Below are 11,704 nucleotides of genomic sequence, written 5' to 3' on the forward strand. Positions count from 1 at the left end.
ACTCTCAGTGGACATGTGCTATCAGGCAGCTTAATGCTGCAAATTGCCTCTGCCATGCTGGAGCTGTGTGTGTGTGTGTGTGTGTGTGTGTATATATATGAGCGAGAAAGCCTCTCATCTTTATACCACCTTGTTAAGTGCGCCGAGGTTTGCAGGGACGTTGTTAAAGTGTTAAGGTAGAGGAGAATCACCTGGAAGAGTAGCCTTGACTTCAGACTCTGACCTGCTGAGATCTGAATGGACATTATAAACTCTTCCACTTAGTGCACCACAATGCTGCGGGTCCTGAGGACTTGACGGCCGAGATGCAGCACAGCTCGGCATAATTTCACACTGGTAAACAACAGCACATTTCTAATGAGGCTGCCTCTACAGTGTGGTGTCTCGAGCCCGCTCTCCTTTTGTCCACAACAGTTGCTCCTTATCTGAGCCAGTTCACGCACGAGCGTCGTGTCTCCACGCTTTTTCCAAAAGAGCTCCGGTCTTGTGTTTGTTTTCATAGCTAAAACAGCTGTCAAACACGATTAATATTTCAGTGAGAGACTGTGCTGGAGGGAACCTCTAAGTGCTAGGGGAGTTGGAAACAACAAACCCAACGCTGTTGCTTTCTGGCGTTCTCCTTCTTCGGCTGCGGCTGCTGTATATATATTCACCGCTCGCTCTCTCTCTGCTTTCATGGAGCTGAGCGGCTCTTTTATGACTCCTGAAACGCAGCAGCGCAGGATGGAAATCAAAATAAACTGGGGAAAGCTCTCCTGGATGGTGTCAACAAGCTGTTGGTGTATCACTTCATTTCAAGCTGTGGGAGATTGAACAATCATCGGGCAGACTCTTTGATATTTTCTGTTCAGAGGCAGGCAGATGAGAGCTTTGTACGGGGGGGAAAAAACAGAGGAAAGCTCTGAGCCGAACCTCCGAGGCAGTGGCTGTGTTTGCTCTGCCTTATGTCCACGGGACGGTGCCCTTTAGCCTCCGTGTGAAGTCCACGTTTCTGCCCCTCTTGGCTCAGCGCAGAGCCTTACACTAATGATGCCTCACGGATGTTGGTGTGTTGCAACCAGACGCTGAACAAAGGTTTCTCATGCTTGTACTCCCCGAGCGTTGTGTAGACAAGCTCCCCTGACATTACCAACACAAGATCTTGACACAGATAAAAGCGTGTGCTTTCACGTCAACACAGAAACACACTGGGCTCCTTGTCTGGATTTGCTCGCTTCCATTGACATGCACTCAGCAAACAAATGGACTTTCCACCCTGATCACAGCCGCTGAAGCAAAACACAGCTTCATCCTGCCATGTTTCATCCTCCACCTCCACGGCTCTCTTCCCACTTAGTCCACCGTACGTCCTTTAACCTGCTCTTTCTATTTCATGCTCTGCCTCTCACACACACACACACACACACACACACACACACACACCCTCTCACTTGTGGCCTTGTGTCTTATCTCCACCCGGCTTAAATTCACTTTCTTTGGTGATGGTGGTGTCAGCCAACTCATTTGCCGTCCCGCCCAGTCGTGCAGCATTTCCAGCCCCTCTCCTTTTCACCCCTATGCACATCACAAGAGTTGGCCTCCCACCATATTCCTCTCCTGTCCCCTGGGATGTGTTGCATGAAAGCAGATACCCACACATGTGTCGCCATGCCGATCCTGTCAGCATGTCACAGATCGACTACCCGCCGCGATTAAATCGCTGTTCTCTGGCACGGAGAGGTGTAGATTACATCTGCATGGTACAGCGCCGTGCCTCCCATCTGACACACAGCATCAACAGAGAGAAGAAAAAAAAAGAGACGGGGCTTAGGGGGAGAAGAGAGGAAGGTAAAAGAGGAGGAGGGGGAAATCACTGTCAGCGTAGCTCGTATTTAAAAAGGTTACTGTCTGAACTTCCTGTTCACACTTTTCTTTCTAGCTTCTTGGAACGACTTGTGCTGCTTCTCATCAAAGGACCAGACTTGAGATGAATGAAAGATTCCAGGAAAGCGTGTTAACCAAGAGTAAAGAGCAGAAACTGACTAAAGTGTCATTAGTATCACAGACTGTGGGGCCTCGGCTCTGCCATCGACATCTGCAGTAACATGACTGGCAGCTCGCCGGATTTCCCTGACATCAGAGCAACAGAATACGCATGTTGTATGTTAATGCTGCGTCAAGCTGTGGAAACTGTGTCAGATCAGATAAAGTGATAATGTGGAATGAAACAATGTGCAAGCTGAGTGACTCTGCACTCAGAAGACAAAGGAAGCTATCAGCTTGTACTTGACTGTTGATAAGGTTTGCTGGACCCATTTACCTGTACACAAGGAGACTGTTGACCTCTGAACCCCGGCAGAGTAGCTGCTTTGACTGACCTTTAGCTGGTCCAGATGGCACCGGATGATTACAGAGTACCTGCATGTGTGCTAAGGGAGGACTTTGATCACTCTGAAGGTGTGCTGCATGATTAAATCTTGATAGTATTTGGCAGGTTGTTTTGGAAGGTTTTTTAACAGTTTGATGGAAGAAAATTTTGTTTTTTTATACTCAGAGGTTATATGAACAATCAGTGTCACATTCCCTTATAGTCAGCATCTATACCTCAGACTTGGAGCTGAGTCCAACAATTTTTGAAACTTTTCCAAAACCGACAATCCAACAGGCAAACCCATTTCATGCAGGGATTTTGTCTGGTGATGTGAGGTCAGAAAGTAGGCAGCAGGCTTCATTCTGCTTGGAACGGCTTCTGTATCTTCTTTTTGTATGCACAATCTATTGTCACACCATGAATGTCTATGAGGAGAGATAGTCTGAAAGTGTTCACCAAAGTCCCTGATTGTATGAAACTGCCTGCAGTGGATTCTGATCTCTCAATTTGAAGACCTGGACACCAGCACCAGCACAGAAGCTGAGCGATGTACTGCTGTGGACGGGGCCAATCCACAAACACGATTTAGCCGCTTTAAAAAAAAAATGTCCATCGAAAGAAGCAAAGAAGTGTTTGCTATATTTTGAATATTTTCACTGCTTTATTTTTGCTGTCACACAGCCCTTTCCTTTGGAACTACATTTTCTCAACCATTGTTCTACCGTATTCCTACGCAGAAGCGCACCTATGCTTAGCTCTTATTTTAAAAGTGGCTAAAACATGTTTTTGGGGCTCGCCCCATCCACAGCAGCACTTCACTCAGCTTCTGCGCCGGTGCTCCCAGCGTGCCAATCCGAATCTGCCGCAGGTCATACAGTAACTATAGATAAGTACCTTGCACAACCCCATATGAAATAACTCAAACTATCATTTTAAGTCTATTCAGACTTTCTCTGCCTCATAGGTCAGTATTGTGCATCGCTTAGAAAATGGCCACCCCACTTAAAATTCAATGTCAGGCTCTGTCTTCATTCTGTCTTCTGCATTCACACCCGATGCCAAACACCGGCTTTGAACTGAGACAAAGGTTACAGTTTTCCCACATTTATGTCCACTTGTTATTAAGGCACCAAAGTTTCTCACTTAGATCATGTGGTGACAACTGAGCCAGCTCCATTTGCAGAAAAAAGGCCATCAGATGAAAGCTCCAACACTTAGAAAGTGGACGCTTGAGCTCGAAGTATCTTGTTACATGTTCTGTTCCCAAAGAGCAAGATTGAACTTCCATCATCCAATAAATCTCTTGATTTGAATTAGAAACATGTGCATTCATTTCATCCCAGATTTTCTCCCTCGAAGAACATTAACAGTCACCATTAGATCAAAAGACTTGAGATGCGTATTTTTGGTAATACATCTGTTTGCAGCCTGGTCCAGTCAATCCTCTGATCTCACGGAGCGGAGAGGGAGGGTGATGGGAGCACAGGATTGCTAGCCAGGCTAAAAGTGTACGTTTCTCTTTAATATATCCCAGCCCTAATGTGCACTAATCTCTCCAACACGAAAATCAATGAGGCGCTTGCCCACCCACACAACATTTCATCTCTGCAGCTGAGTCAGGAGAATCCAGCCTTCACACATCTGTGGGATGTTAGCATCACTCGTGGATTTACTAGTGTGTCGACAAACCATGCACGCTCATTCACACACCTCCCCTCAGCCCAGAGGTAACATCAGGACACACCTGTTCTGAATCTTATCAGGAGACAACAAGAGCCTTTCAAGTGTACAGAAACATGAGAGAATCTGTCACTTTCCCTCATGGGATCATGTGGAACTATAAATGTGTATTATTCATAATGAATCACACTTTTATTTGAAGATTTAGGTCAGTGGAATAGTCATCTCTGCTGATGATAAGATGCAACAAATACAAATATCCAATGACAATCACCACAAAATTACTAGTTATGTGGATGAAGTCAAACAAATGAACCAATTTTGTATAACCAAAATATTTAAATTAAATTTCCAAGGTTACTGAGCAAAAGAAAAAACAAAACTTAACCATGAAATAATATGTAGTAATAATAAGTAGATATTATTATCTTGGATAATATCTATCTTATCTTAGATTATTATAAGTATGATAAGTAGACTTAATATATATAAATATAGTAAAATAGAAAAGTGTATCAGATCACATCAAATTCCACATACATTAAGAAGGCCAAAATACTGTCCCATAAATAATAGTGTTGGCTGTGCATGCTGGATACAGTCTGCTACCAGCTGCTGCAACAATTGCATCTTATCGCGTAAGTCACGTTTTTGCTAAACACAAGAAATCTTTCAAGGACGGCAAAGTTTTATTAATTCATTTATTTCATTAATTTTTCAAGAGTTTATTCCAAGCTCACTTGAGATGCCTTCACACTGGACAATATAAAAAACCCACTAATACCCACTAATATCTGGCTTTTATCTTAAACCGGAAAGGGTACAATCAGATGACTGACTCAAATGAGTCTGCAGTAGTCATGCGTATTTATGCTCTCCAGCTGTGATTGGCAGTGATGGAAACATGACTAATTCTCTGACACGATGCTATGACGTGCGTCACTTCTGTCGATAACCTCTGCAACTTTTTGTCATCTCAGTTCAAGCAGCGCTCCAACATGGTTCATTTGGCATTGAGTTTGAAGAGACTGAGGTAAAAGAGTCACTGGCCTCCATGCTGCTTACTTTTGTTCACTTACCCTAATTTGTGATGTTGAACGTGACACACGAAAGCCAAACTGGCAATGGGAAAGGAGTCAATTGCCTTTTTTTACTGGTTTTACTGATGTTCAAAAAAATCTGCATTTACGTGTTAATGTTGGTGTAAAAAGAGGAGACAGGTACAGACCGCGGACCTGATGCTGCATACAGATGTTAGATGGCTAAGCAGAAGTACTTTTTTTGCTAGATTCACTGGGTTGTTGCCTAAAATCAAAGACTTCAAAACGTGAAGAATGTGTACAACTAGAGGACTACCAGTGGATTTTGGATTTAACATTCCCGACAGATGTCAGCGCTGCAGGGTAAGGATAAATACATAATCAACACGATCAGTTCAGTGAACACATTTAAAAGAAAGCTACAGTCAACTGCTGTCAAGTGGGCTGCAACTCAATGACATGCAGAACTTTCCTCGCATGCAGAACTTCAACGTCAGGTCACAGACTTGACAGTGCACGTTGTGAGGAGAAGGTTCAGAGCATCTTGTCAGTATTTGAGAAGCACTTTACTCACTTCTCATCTATCAAGCATCTTGCCAGCTCTTTGTGTTTTCCATTCGGTGCATATATTGATGTGGATAGCTTTGCCTCCACCCGGATAGCTCTGCTGTTGAGAATGAGATTCTCATACTGCAAAATGACATTGAGATCAAATCCAGGGCAACACCTGGTATGAATGGAAAGTTTTGGAACCTACTGCTGGAACAAAAGCATCCCAACCTCAGAAGATGCGCCTTGAACTTGACAGCACCTTTTAGATCAACCTTTTTGTCTGAATCTGCTTTTCTCTCACATGGAAATCATCAAGTCAAGTACAGATCTACATTGACGGATGGCCTCCTTGTGAAACTAGCTGCCAGCGTACTTATTGAGGTAGAGAAATATATTTATTTCCACTTTTCCAACTTGGAGAATTACCTTTTATTATACCTGAATTACTTTTCTGTTTGTTGTGTGCATATTAAACACATAGGCAGGCTATCAGTATGTGCTCTCTGTTCTGACTGGTAGATCTCAACAGACTGGCAACTTTAAAAGTAGATCTTGGTTCTAAAAAGGTTGGCCACCCCTGCTCTAAATGTTTTTGTAGCTATCAAGTAGCTTTTTACTGGAACTTTCTGCCATTCTTCAATTGCCATGCGTGCAAGTTCTTTTAAGTTTGCCATTCTGTGCTTCCAGCAGCATGATAGAACCTCCACCACCTCCACCATGTTTTACTGTAGGTAGGATGTTCTTTTTCTTGTGAGCTTCATTTCATTGTCTATAAATAAGCTGATGCACTGCATTCCTAAAGAATTCTACTTTGGTTTCATTATCGCAGAAATATTTTGGCTTATTAATGAAAGTTTTAGAAAAATTAGTTTCACCTTTTTGTGCCTTTTGTTCAATAGTGACGTCCTGCTCGGCCTTCGGCCATGGAGCCCTACTTGGTTTACTGTGTGGTGTATGATATGGGCTGACTGCAGATTTCCTCAAGCTCTTTAAATGTCTTACATGGTGTTTTTCCACAATCTGCACCTTGTAGACTTCTCTCACCAAGTTTCTTCTTAGCACCATGTCCTTGGGGCATCTTAACAGTTTTATGACTATGAAAGTTCTTGATAACATTACAAACTGCTGAAACCAGGATTTCAAGATCTTTAGAGATTACCTGTAGTGTTTGGAATTGTTATGCTTTTTTGGTGATAGGGTTTCTGATGCTCTCAGTCATGCAGCTCTCTTGTCTTCACCACTGTGAAAAAGAAACTGGAAACCCTTTTTATGCAGAAAAATCATCATACATTGGTTAGTTCAGGTTGTGAACACTGAAAATTGAGCACAGGTGAGTCATTTATTTTGTTTGAGGAACTAATTCAAATTCATCAAAAGTGTTCCAGTAATTGTGTCCTGGGTACATTTTGTGTCTGTATTATTTCACAGTGTCATTTCAAGTTTTTTTCTCTTTTGTTCGGCAACCTTGGACATTTTATTAAAATATTCTGGTTGTACAAAATTGGTCCATTTGTATTTATTTCTGAGGATATTCTGAATTATGTTCTTCAATTTATTTCTTGCTGAGAGTTAGATTAGTTGACTAATGGCACTAATGTCTGTATGCTAAATTTAAAGCTAGAGCCAGCAGGCAGTTAGCTTAGCCTAACTTAAGGACCTGAAGTGGTGGCAAATAGTTCTAGCATGTAACTCCCCATAAAGCCACAATGTGTTGTTTTTACTTTCAGTTTTTTGTATAGATTAAACAAGCAAGATATAACACCCTAACTAGTGAACTTTAGAGAAGCTGGTAAGTGTTTATGTGTTTATTTTTGTTTTTTTCCTTCCTGAACATGCCAGGCTAGCAGTTTTCCCACATTTCCAGTCTTTAAGCTAGGCTAACTGCCCGCTAGCTCTATCGTCATATATAGCATAGTAATGCATTTGGAATCGATCTTCTCATGTAACTCTAAGCCATAAATACATTCCTCAAAACACTGAACTATTTCTTTTCAGAGCTTGTGGCAACTTCAAGAAAATAATTTATTCCTAATCAATACAACATTTATGCAGAAAAGCACTCAAAAATTCTCGTCAGGTCATTTATTCTGTTGCAAATACAAAAGAGTCGATGTGGTGTATGAGTGAAGTTTCGTTCACATGGCACCATAACAAACAAACAAACAACAAATCATTTTTAAAAGCTTGATTTTTCATGGGAAATAACCTAAAGCACAGCAAAAATCAATGTTTTCCCCCTGTGTAATAGGTGGAGGTGCAACATCAATCAACACCATTTGAGACCTTTTACTCTCACATTGTGTACATGTCAAGGAGCTCGACAAGTGCTCAGCATTCAACTCTGACAGAGACATCCTTTCTCTCACAGGGGGTCGGAGAGGCTGCGGTGAATAAATCCAAGAGTGGGTCATTGTCAGTATTCATCACAGAGGGAGAGGGAGAGAGAGAGAGAGAGAGAGAGAGAGAGAGAACAACATATAGCAGAGAGTCTAGTGCCAGCAGAACAGTCTCATTCTTGGAAAAGGTGCAGCTTGGCAGTCTCACAGCCATCCAGCCTGTTGGAGGATACAGGAACGTGACAGAAGGCATCATGACAGGCTCTAATCGCGAACAGACCTTGATTCTGGACTCCAGTTTTTGAGAGCATCTTGTCATCCTCCAAACTGTGAGATGATGCCTATTTAGAATCTATTAGGAAAAGTATGTCGTGTTGCTGTCAACTTGCTGTTTTGTCTGTTTGGCATTACATAAACTCAGTCTTTGTTAGTGTTTGTGGCCTTAAATCAAGTGAATAGAGACTTTTTGCTCTTCATTTCTTTTGTCTCCTTTGCTCTCTTCCCAACCAGATATACATCCACATCGTCATATTTGAGTACACTACAGTCAGAATCACATGTGAGCCCTGTAACACACTGTAACTAGGTAGGCTAACTGCTCGTTCTTAATAGAAATCTGTTTCTATCTCTGGAGGAAATTAAAGGAGCTATTTGTAAGTTTTTGCTACAGCTTGGCAAGAGCTTCCGCCATTGTTGTGTTTGCAAGACAAGACATTATAATACACCCTCTCAACAGCACTACTTCAGGGCAGGTACAGTCCAGCGGGGCCGGGGCTAGCTGGTTAGCATGCTGACTTAAGAACAAGAAAGTTTTTAGAAATTATGTAATTTTTAATTATTCAAGAGTGACTAAAATCTCCTCCTCTTTCAGAATATATTATCCATAATGCAGATTATAAGGGGAGAAACAGATTGTGCGGAGATAGAATAGAGATAGAATATTCAATGAATAAAGAAAGCTGTTCTGTTATTAATCAGACCTGCAGATCTGCTATTTTTAATTTGATAATAAATCTGAAAAACAAATCAATTCAAAACTTGGGAGCAGTGCATTTCCAAGTCAGCTCTAAATCCTGAATTAGTAAAACAATGTTCTCACATGCTCCCAAATGATCCCCCATATTTTTCTTGTTATGATGTGTTATGACATCCTCTAATTAAGCAGTTTTTCTCCCTTGCGACAGTTTCCTCTCTGTCATCTGCAGGACGTCATGTTTCATGTGCTAAACACAAGCTTTGTCACAATCAGACACAGTTGCTGTTGCGTCTGTCCTGGCTCCACTGTGTTTCCATGATTACACATGAGCCCAAACATGCAATGCTTACTCACGAGGCAGAAAAAGCAGAAGCGCTGTGTAGTATTTTATATGTTGCAGTTACATGGATGAGTGCAGCACAGATAACCTGCCCAGGGCCTGTTTCCACTGTGCAAACACTCGCTCCAGTGGACAAGGACAAGCCACAACCTTCTCTGACATGACAAAGCGGTGGGCTGTGTAAAAGTCTGATCTGACACAGCTGCTTGACTCTTAATGGTGTGTTTCTCCTCACATGACAGCCCTTCTCACAATGTTATGACCGCAAATTGTTCATGCGATGTGGGACCATTAGAGAGATGCACATATAAGATTAATCTGGAAGTGCTTCTTTGACCTGTCTGCTGATATGCTATATGTGGGTGATATGTGGATAAATGATGGCTTATTGGTGTGTTTCCCCTGCATTAAATCAGCAGGAGCAGCCACTCACTGCAGATATCTCTGGCCCCGAACTATGATCGTGGATAACAGAGTTAGCTTGATGTGATTGCTGATGATTTTACACAACCCGTTTTCTGTGGATGGCTGTACAGGTCTGTCGGTCCACCACTGTTCATAAAGGTTTGTACAGACATTCATGGTCCCCAGAACTGACATTGGTGATCCCCTGACTTTTCTTTTAGCGCTATCATAAGGTTGATATTTATGTTTTCAGTGAAATGTCTTGACAGCAATTGGATGAACTGTCATGAATTCTGAGGATGCATTCAGGCAAAGAAGTTAACGTAGGTTCACCTGCGTTTGAGCAACTGCCAATGCATAATCACTAGCAATGGACGCTTTGGGTCACAGATGTGTATGAAGTGAGTCTGTGTAGACAGCTGTATTGATTACAATAGAAGCATTTCTGCCCCTTCAGACTTTCATAAGACAAACTGAAAAGCAGCTGAAATGCCTCCTAGATGAGCCTTGTCAGTCCAGCTGACTTCTTGGCTGGCTTCAAGTTTTTCTGGAGCTGTTGTCAAAGCAACAAGATAAGATCAAACCTGCAGCTTATTCTCAGTTAGCTGGATCATTATGTCATTTTCACATACTAATGACCCCTTTCAGTTAGGGGTATCACGAGAGAAATTGTCATAATTAGTGGGTTTAATTGTCAAAATTCAAGGTAACATTTACAACAAAGACCAAAATATAAATGTGATAAAGTATAGCTTATTAGAAAAATGCATCTAATTGTGTTTTAAAAAAGACTGGTGGATGAGATGGATTTAACAGGATTATAATAGCTGGTTAACATCACGTTAGCCTTGGTTAGTTAAAGTGAAGAACGGGGCCCTGTTTTAAGACCATGTAATTTGCATCACTTGCCCTTTTGGTTTAGAACAAAAAATACAATAGGATGCAAGATTATGTTAAAATGTAAACTTAGAGCTAATATTAGCAGGACCCCAAAGCACAGCAAGTGAGTGTCCTAAATTCTTCAATTCCTTAAGGACACATGCAAACATGCAGCCTCAGAAGAGGATTAAGGCGCCACAATCCACTGTACACTCTGGGTATCCCATATTGATTTGTTTTGCCGCTTGGTTTGTTAATGATGTTGCTTTTATTTACATGCTTGTTTAACTCAAGAGTAAAGTGTTATCAGCAGCCTCTTAATTAAATCAAATGCTTGGCGCCCACGTGGCGCACTCTTGTCTAACTCTCCCCGTGGCAGACAGCAAAGGGCAAACTGTCACCCTGGGCAAGGAAATCAGGTGTATTAACAAGTCAATGAGAAATTCATGTGTGTATAATTTCACAGTGAGCACATCTGACCTTTGTTAATGATGCCACTCAAACCTGCAGGTGGTGTTTCTCAAATGAACTCCCAGTGGAGCGGCGTGCCTTGCCGCTACGCTAAAGCCTCCTGACTGGTAGGAAAGGATGGAAGAACAGGCACTTAATCAAAGGGAAAAAGTGAAATTGAGAAAGGGAACCATCGTCCAAATCACTTTACAGCAGAACTCAGCGGGTGCTCGTTTTGTTTTTTTTGAGTCACTTTCTTGTTGCTCTGGCAGAACGGATGCACCAAAGTGCTGTGTACATCGCTGGTATGCAAACATGCTTCCATTTGTGAGTGCTCATCTGGGTGTTTTTTTTTTTTTTTGTTGTTTTTCCTCCCACCAGTCGGCAGAGAGAGTTGAAGAGGGGGGTGGGGTGGGTTTACCCGTTCAGAGACCGGTTTTCTTCTCCACCAGCTAGTGCCGAGGGAGAGACGGAAAGCACCAGGGGTGGTTGGAAAGTCCTTGAAAAGCAATTTATCCTCTTCCGTACGCAGCCACCTTCTACCTGCTTGCTCTTCCAGCTATTTTCAACCATCTCCTCTTCTCATCTCCTGAAGCCCTCTTACTCCATCTTAATTTTCCGCTGTGCTTTCATCACCTGCTGACTCACCCTCTCGATCTCAGCCCCCCCCATCCCCCCACCCTCCACCGTAACCCC

The sequence above is a fragment of the Seriola dumerili genome, unplaced genomic scaffold, assembly GCF_002260705.1.
Source record: "Seriola dumerili isolate Sdu_G_001 unplaced genomic scaffold, Sdu_1.0 BDQW01000088.1, whole genome shotgun sequence".
NCBI lineage: Eukaryota > Metazoa > Chordata > Actinopteri > Carangiformes > Carangidae > Seriola > Seriola dumerili.